Source organism: Octopus sinensis, linkage group LG10, assembly GCF_006345805.1.
Source record: "Octopus sinensis linkage group LG10, ASM634580v1, whole genome shotgun sequence".
NCBI lineage: Eukaryota > Metazoa > Mollusca > Cephalopoda > Octopoda > Octopodidae > Octopus > Octopus sinensis.
Window position 1 is genome coordinate 23974389 of NC_043006.1, and position 9226 is coordinate 23983614.

At 39.2% G+C, this 9226-nt stretch overlaps 1 protein-coding gene across 10 annotated transcripts in view; it reads right to left on the minus strand.

Annotated features, from left to right (window-relative positions):
• Positions 1–9226, minus strand: part of LOC118760840 (golgin subfamily B member 1-like) — a 276733-nt gene that overhangs the window by 266513 nt on the left and 994 nt on the right. The window lies entirely within an intron of this gene.

A 9226-nucleotide genomic window follows, 5' to 3' on the forward strand; every position in this document is an offset into this window, starting at 1 on the left:
TAAGCTGGGCCATGCCTAACAACTGACGGCAGTCTGTCCAATTAATTATTCATCAAAGGTTAAGCCTCGACTTCTCGAAGTGAAAAGATCAAATGACCGGATACTGAGAGGTCAGCTAAAAATGTCAGCTCTCGTTCACAGCGCCCGAAATGCTAGAAAGCATGTCTGTCCGTCTCGTCAATGTTTTAAATGTTATCATGTGACGGAGGCTGAGTCGCTGAGGTCAACCTGGAGTCAACAGAACAAGGCCTTCCAGCCGCGACCATTACTGACTCATACACACACACACACAAACAAGGCGGCGAGCTGGCAGAGTCGTTAGCACGCCGGGCGAAATGCGTATCCGTATTTCGTCTGCCGTTACGTTCTGGGTTCAAATTCCGCCGAGGTCGACTTTGCCTGTCATCCTTTCGGGGTCGATTAAATAAGTACCAGTTACGCACTGGGGTCGATATAATCGACTTAATCCGTTTGTCTGTCCTTGTTTAGCCCCTTGTGGGTAGTAAAGAAATAGATATTTCGTCTGCCGCTACGTTCTGAGTTCAAATTCCACCGAGGTCGACTTTGCCTTTCATCCTTTCGGGGTCGATTAAATAAATACCAGTTACGCACTGGGGTCGATATAATCGACTTAATCCGTTTGTCTGTCCTTGTTTGTCCTCTCTGTGTTTAGCCCCTTGTGGGTAGTAAAGAAATAGGTATTTCGTCTGCCGCTACGTTCTGAGTTTAAATGCCACCGAGATCGACTTTGCCTTTCATCCTTTCGGGGTCGATAAATTAAGTACCAGTTGCATACTGAGGTCGATCTAATCGACAGGCTCCCTCCCACAAAATTTCGGGCCTTGTGCCTAGAACTGAAAAGAATATATATATATACATAGATATATATATATATATCGACACGCACACACTACATATGTGCGTGTAGATTAAAAGCCGACAAATAAACAGACAGGTTCAAATACAAACTATAAATAGACATCCTATATAAGACATTAAGTGAGTAGATATTCATTCATAAATATATTTTTACGGACACGTTGACATAAACACACACAAACACAACAGGCGAACGTATAGAGAAAAATGCTGCACATTTTCAAGACAGAAGAGTGGTTATGTTCATCCTGGTATATAACTGGTTCTTTTTACTTGTTCTTGCCATTAGACTGCGGCCATGCTGGTGCACTGCCTTGAAGAGTTTTAGTCGAACAAATCGACTCCAGTACTTTAATTTTTGGCGTTCCTTCGGTATTGGTCTACAGAGTTTGGGTGAGAGGAGACGAGGGCATTCGCCCTTTATTTCAATCTGAAACCCCTTTATCTACGTCAGGAGGGAAGATTGCATGGGCGAATGACGTCATGTACCAATACTGAAGGATTGCCTAAGATTTTTAAAGTCTGGTACTTATTCTACCGGGCTCTTTTACCGAACGTAAATAAACCAACGCCGCTTGTTCAGCAGTGAGAGAGACAGACACACACACACAGTTTCCGTCTATAAAATTCACTTACAAAGTTTTATGGTTAGCCCGAGGCTATAGTAGAAGACACTTGCCCTAGGTGTCGATAATTATATATATATATATATATATATTATATATATATATATATATATATATATATATATATATATATATATATATACACACATGTATATATGGGTACAGAATGTCACCAAACAGTAAACAGCAAAGCTTTTTAAGCACATAGACACGCCTGTGCCCATAGCTTTCGCCCTAACAACCTTTAAAATGTCACAACATACTGGATACATGGTACAGTACAACAGAATCTCAAGTGGACGGATAAATATCGAACAGACCTTGCTTTAGACATTTCTATAAATTCTTTTGCTCTTAATAATTTATTTTATATTTTAAAGTGTATATTTAGGATGTCTCCAAGAAACCGAAAAATCCAGAAATTCGAGCCACTTCCAGTCCCAAGCTTGATATTTGATTCGAACCGACAACTGAGGAAGGGTCGTTGTTTTATTTGTCCTTTTTTTCTCTCTCTCGTTGTTTGCGTATATAAATCATTTGTTAACTCGTGTGTGTGTGCATGCATATATATATATATATATATATATATATATATATATATATATATATATTATATACACAAAATAAGCAACAAGGATATCCAATGTAGTGTAGTACAATCGTTTCATGCTACTTGATTTTATTAAAGTAGATTTTTTTTATCAAAAAATCTACAGATGGAGAAGGACCTTCTACTACCACGTTCTTAATGATAAAATTAACCTCTCTGTCTATATATCTACCCTCTTTGTAATGTTGGCAAATGAAATAAGTATAAAAATATACATTGTCCATTTAATTTTTAAAATTCTATATGTGGCTGAAGATTGCTTTACATTTTAAAACTGATGTAATACATTGTTTAATAAAATGAAGTAGCATGAAACGATTGTACTACACTACCTTGGCTATCCTTGTTGCTTATTTTGATTATAATCACCCCATTTGATTTATATGGATAACACCATACCAAATTCTAGTGCCTCTAACTTAAGTACCATATTCATCTGAATCTAAATTTTGCTGAATATATATATATTTCGGTGCGAATGGCTTTGCTAAGCGGTGCCGAGTTTTACAATTCTGTAAATAATAATAATGGTATTTTTATAAGCATAAAACTTATAGCGATCACCGTGCAAATGCCTAAGGAAAAGGGCCATTTCCCTTAGCCATTTGCACGGTGATCGCTTTAAGCTTATAAACGTCCGCGTGGCTAAGACCTCCGTGGATGCGAAACCACTGGTCACTATGACTGGAGATTAAAATTAATTACTGCTCTATGAGTCGGCGAGGAATTACAGGGGGTCGATGGCAGCCAAGGGGTCGAATGTTGGTCGGCAGGCGAAAGACCAGCTCACCCAGATGAACTGCCTGAAATTCCTAGTCAGCGCCATGCTCATCCCTCTCATTGATGTTATCAATTTTAATAAAAGATATTCCAGCAATATGATGCGTTTCTTCACATTTTCTAACCGTGAAAACAGTTTCATAAAAATTAAAAGTTTAATACTGTATACTCATACACGTAGTTTTATATGTAAAACGTGTGTCATCTTCAATAGAATTTCTTAATTTGTCATACATGTATATATTTCTTTTACTACCCACAAGGGGCTAAACATAGAGGGGACAAACAAGGACAGACAAACGGATTAAGTCGATTACATCGACCTCAGTGCGTAACTGGTACTTATTTAATCGACCCCGAAAGGATGAAAGGCAAAGTCGACCTCGGCGGAATTTGAACTCAGAACGTAGCGGCAGACGAAATACCGCTTAGCATTTCGCCCGGTGTGCTAACGTTTCTGTCAGCTCGCCGCCTTTTTGTACATGTATATTTTAGCTAACATTTTAATTGCCAGCATCAGTTCCTGGTACGCATTTAAGATATGGTACGGTAGGGTAGAGTATTAAGATATTTTAAATGAGGAGGGTGGTCGATGCGGAAGGAAAAATTGCTAAAGGGAGTAGATGGTCGAAAAAGTTTGGCGACCCCTGCCTTAGAGTGTTCTTTTTCAGATATATGATACATTGACGAGATAGACATAGAGAAAAGGATGTATATTACACACACACAGGATGTGATACAAACAATACGGGTGTGTCATATACACACATAGATATCAGCAAGCATTACTTTGTAGTTAAGACCATCGCATCAAAACCACGCGCCTCCTAGTTCGGCCTACCTCTCTCCCGTATTAGGTGTTTGACAACCATTGGATGATTTAACCCATTTAGGAAAAATAGAAATAGATAAAATAAATAGTAGACTAAAGTAAGAAACTGGATTGATATGATCGGCCTCAAAAGATAAAAAAATAGAGATGAAGGATCTCTGGCATGGTTGTATTCAAAGACAAGGAGCAGTGTAAGAACGTGTACGTGCAAAGAGTCAAAAAGAAATTTACACATTCACGATGGATGGATATGTCGAGCTGGCAGAAACGTTAGCGCGCGGGACGAAGCGCTTTAGCGGTATTTCGTCTGCCGTTACGTTCTGAGTTCAAAAACCGCCGAGGTCGACTGTGCCTTTCATCCTTTCGGGGTCGATTAAATAAGTACCAGTTACGCACTGGGGTCGATATAATCGACTTATTCCGTTTGTCTGTCCTTGTTTGTCCTCTCTGTGTTTAGCCCCTTGTGGGTAGTAAAGTTCAAAAACTGCCGAGGTCGACTTTGACTTTTATCCTTTCGGGGTCGATGAATTAAGTACCAGTTGCGTACTGAGGTCAATCAAGTCGACCTGTCCCTTCCCCCAAAATTGCAGGCCTTGTGCCTAGAGTAGAAAGGATTACATTTATCCACCCACCGACCCCAATCAGACATCGCTCGTCAAAAGGTGTTGGTTTGTTTATACTATGTAACTTAGCAGTTCGGCTAAGATATACGATAGAATAAATTCCAGACTTTAAAAAATAAGTACTGGGGAAGATTTGTTCGACTAAAAACGCTTCAAGGTAGTACTCTAGCATGGCCGCAGTCCAATGACTGAAACAAGAAGAGAGAAAGATACACACATATACACACACGCGCGCGAGTGCGTGTGTGTGTGAGTGAGTGGTTAAATCCATATTGTTCCAACGCAATTGCCTAATACTAGCAATACACTACAGAATATTACTAGAATTCTTCGAATTAAGAGCCCCCCAAAAGAGAAAGACCAGCCTCCACACATCAGCTTATCCTCTATAGGCGTGTAGTGAGCGCCTTCCTATTTATTCCCGAAAAGCACACCACATACATTTGATGGCGGGAGATACCAGCGTAGCACCACACCACCCTCACCCGCAACAAACTACCGCCCACGGTTCCAGATAAACTTTTCCCTCTCGTCGGCTTCATTTCTCTCATCTTTAATAGTTCCGGTAAATTTTTTGAGTAACACCCGCACTAAGAAAAAGAAAAAAAAAACTCGGATTTTTTGTGTAGAATCAAGTACCCTGACCTAATATGCTGCAAATCCCTTATTTTGGTTCCGAAAAAAAGCCCCACCCCACCAAGTCCCGGAATCATTGGAATTTTTTTTTTTTTTTTTAATGAATTCCTGTGACCTCCTAATATGCTACAAAACCCTTATTTTAGTTCCGAAAAAAAGCCCCACCCCACCCCACCCGGAATCATTGGATTTTTTTTTTTTCGTTGAATGAATTCCTGTGACCTCCTAATATGCTACAAAACCCTTATTTTAGTTCCGAAAAAAAGCCCCACCCCACCCCACCCCACCCGGAATCATTGGAATTTTTTTTTTTTTCGTTGAATGAATTCCTGTGACCTCTTAATATGCTGTAAGACCCTTTGGGGGTCCGAAAAACGGGGTGGGGTGAGGTGGAAGCCGCGAAAATTTCACCCCCATCCCAACCCCCATTGATCTTTTCACTAGGGGAAAAAAACTCGGATTTTTTTGTTTTTTCTTAGTGAAAATCGTGCAGGTGTTACTCAAAAAATTTACCATAGTCCCACCCCAATCGCAAAAAATTACAAAAAAAAAACATCTCTTTGAACTGAACGTCTTTATCGGAAGCAAGTCTCTGGAGATGGTTGTTTAAATTCTTAGGTCTACCCAGATGGAGCACACCTTTGGTCAGAAGTATTCCTGTCGTCTACAGAACTATACTGGTTTCAAATTTTGGCACAAGGCCAGCAACTTCGAGACAAGGGTTAAGCCGACTACATCGACTTCAGTGCCGAAAGGCTTAAAAGGCTAAGTCGATCTCGTCGGAATTTCAACGCAGAACTTAAAGACGGACGAAAAGCCGCTAAACATTTTGCCCATTTTTTTTTCCAAGACACTAACGTATGATTTATTGAAGTGTGGTTGCTATTTCTAGCAGGTCGAGCGACCATGTCTGTAATGGTAATATCCACGACGAGGTTTGGTTAGTAATTTCTTACAGAGATACAAGGCCAAGAATTTAAAGGACGGAGAACAGTCGATTGTATCGAACCAAGTACTTCACTGGCACTTTATTTCATCAACGCCCAAGGCTCACGACAAGAGCGAACACCAGAAAATTAGTGTACAAATATTATTTTCTACTCTAGGCACAAGGCCCGAAATTTTGCGGGAGGCGGCCAGTCGATTAGATCGACACCGATATGGACCTGGTACTTAATTTACTGACCCGAAAGGCTGAAAGGCAAAGTCGACCTCAGCGGAATTTGAAGGTGTACAAATATTAGCACGAATGCAAAATATTAGAACAATTCCATTATCATACAAAACAAAATATATTAAAATTAGATAGGTATGTATGATTGTGTAGTTAAGAAGCTCGCTTGGCAATCAAATACATGATTTCGGGTTTGGTCCCGGTAAGACTTCCGCCCGTCCCCCACTCCCTATTTTCTCCCCCAATTTGTTTATTTTTGTAATTTTTTTTGTTTGCCAAAAATCCCCGTTCTCGGATACGGAGGTTCTAGAAAATTGCCAAAAATCGGTATTGTGAAATTTCCCCCCGCCCCACAACTTCTTCAATTTTGACTTTTTTCCACAACGCTAACCCTAAAACCCTAATCGTAACCGTAAGTACAGAAATGTTTTGAAATTTTTGTCCAATTCATGATGTCTGTATTTTTCCGCATATTTAGAGAAAAAAATTCTTTAAAAAAATTTTACAAAGATTTTTGGAAATTTTTTTCAGAATCTCCGTATTTTTCCGCATATTTAAAAAAAGAAAAATTGTAAAAAAATTTGTGGTAATTTAGAAATGTCGATTTTTGCCAATTTTTTTGCAGATTCGTATTCCCCGTAGCCGAAAAGCGGGGTTTGTGTCAAAAAAAAAAAGGAATTTTTATAAAGGGTGGTTGGGGGGGGGGGCGGAAGTCTTGCCTCGGCCCCACAGCGCAGCACCTTAGGCAAGTATCTTCTACAACAGCCTCGCGCTGACCGATGCTTTATGAGTTCGTTACGTACCCGTAGCTTAGCCGTTCGGCAAAAGATACCGATAGAATAAGTACCACACTTTAAAAATGAGTAATGGTGTCGATCTGTTCGACTAAAACCCTTCAAGAACGATGCCTCAGCATGGCCGTAGTCTAATGACGGATACGAAATTTAAAGAAAAATTTTTTTAGAAAAAGCTATAATAAAAATTAGTTGTTGAAGTGGCAATAAGGATGACTTCTAATTAAAATATTTCTTAAAAAATGGAATAGCTACAAAGCTGGTCACGAAAAACCCAATGACTCAACTAAATGAAACATCGAGCCAAGTTTAAACTCGAATCTACTTGGTCAGAACCTCCCTCTCTCTCTCTCTGCCACCCACACTTTTGTTTGGAAAGTAAAGGACTTAGAAATTAAGATCTAAACCCAAAACCTTTTAAACTGGTCCACCATACTTTCGTAGTAGCTACCAGACACATAAACATTGCCTGGCCTTCCAAGAAATAAAGACTAAAAAAAACACGGGAGGGTGTAATCAAGAAACCTGGCTGTTATTTCTAGGAGGTCGAGAGGCCAGGTACAACCTTCTTGGAAAAAAAAATGGTATGGCCATGGCTGGAACCCCTAAGGTTTATTTAGGGTCAGTTTTTTTTTTCTTCTACAAGCGGGGCTTGCTTTAAGGTAAACACCAATAGCGAAAACACTATTTCCTTGTTAAAACGAAAAGGTGACAACCAAGAAAGACGGGCAGCCAATGTGAACGGACACGTTGGCAACAATCAAAATAGCGTAAGGGTAACCATTAACAATAGCGTCTTAAATTAAATACAGTCAACAATAAGGTATTGTTTGCTGTTTGTAAAATTAACTTTTTTTTTTTTTTACGGGGAAGAAAGATAAAACAAACAATCGTGAAAGGCATAGTATTTTTTTCTCACGGAACAAAAACAATCATGCCTAATAATGTACAGAATATTTCTCACACGATTTATTTTTTTAATAAAGAATGGCTTTGCTAATTACAATAACATGATTAAGGGTAATAATATGATTAAACAAGTTTTGTTTTAGTAGGTGGGGGTGATCTTTTTTTTTTTTAACGGGGGCATATTCCTCCACCCCCCGCCCTTAAGCAAGGGTTATTAGAATTACTATCTTCCCCTGAATAAACAGAAACAGCAACAAACAACCAGGAAATGAAGCCAAATTATTTGGCATTCAAGTGTGACGTTCTGATGTTTACTTTTATCAAACAGCACCATAAGGAGATGAGCTTACTTTGTGGCTCACAGATAGAAATAGCAACCAAATCTCCCTCAAATTACACTATCTTTTTTTCCTTTTTTTTCGTAAATGTGAACGACATGTTAGATCATTTTGGACTTCTCTTTAATCAGAGTCGAATTGAAATTAAATAACATTTAGGGAGCACGAAGAGATAAATAAAATTAATCGATAACAGTTTTTCAATGATATTTGTTCTGCTGAACTCTAGCACCAGCACCACATGGGTGAAAGGTGAACAGAATAACATTAATATGGAAACGATTATGAATATTTCTCTTGCCATAAAGGTGACGAAAGAGATAACATACATTATAAATAAGAATTACAATAGGTCACTATTGTTACTTAGCCATGATTCAGCAGACATGATCAAAGGCACTCTAACAGTGACCACCTCATGCAAAGAATCTAAGACAACATTGTTAAATCCGATGTGACTTTTTCTAAGACGGTACGGTGTGATTTGAGGGGAACTTGGCTGCTGGTTCTAGCAGGTAGAGGCTGCTCCTTCGTCGAGTAAGAGAATGTCTAATTAATAGACGACAGCAAATCGTCAACAAGCAACAGGGAAGGACTCTACGTGGTCGCCCGACTTGCCAGAAATAGTAAACGAATCTCTGCTAGATTATACTTTGACTTTAAAAAAAAGGAAAGAACCGTTGGTCATATCTGGAATGCCTTTAATCAAATATTTGCCTGATGTAGAGCTAAACAACGGTAAAGCTTCAAAGTTATAGTGAAAGGGTATAAGGCCCAGCACGGGCAACCTTTCTTGAGAAGCGGGCCGCATCAGACATGGCTCATCATCAGACGGGCCGCACTATTTAAAAATTCTCAAGGTAATTTTGTTAGGCGTGCCAGTCTGAAAGTCCAGCGGGCCGCAGTTTTTCCCATGACTGGCACAGGATATTGAATTGATCAATATATTACTGGTATGTATTTTATAGACCTTCAAGGACAATATCGACTTGCTCAAGACTTGAACGTTGATCGTAACGAGACCT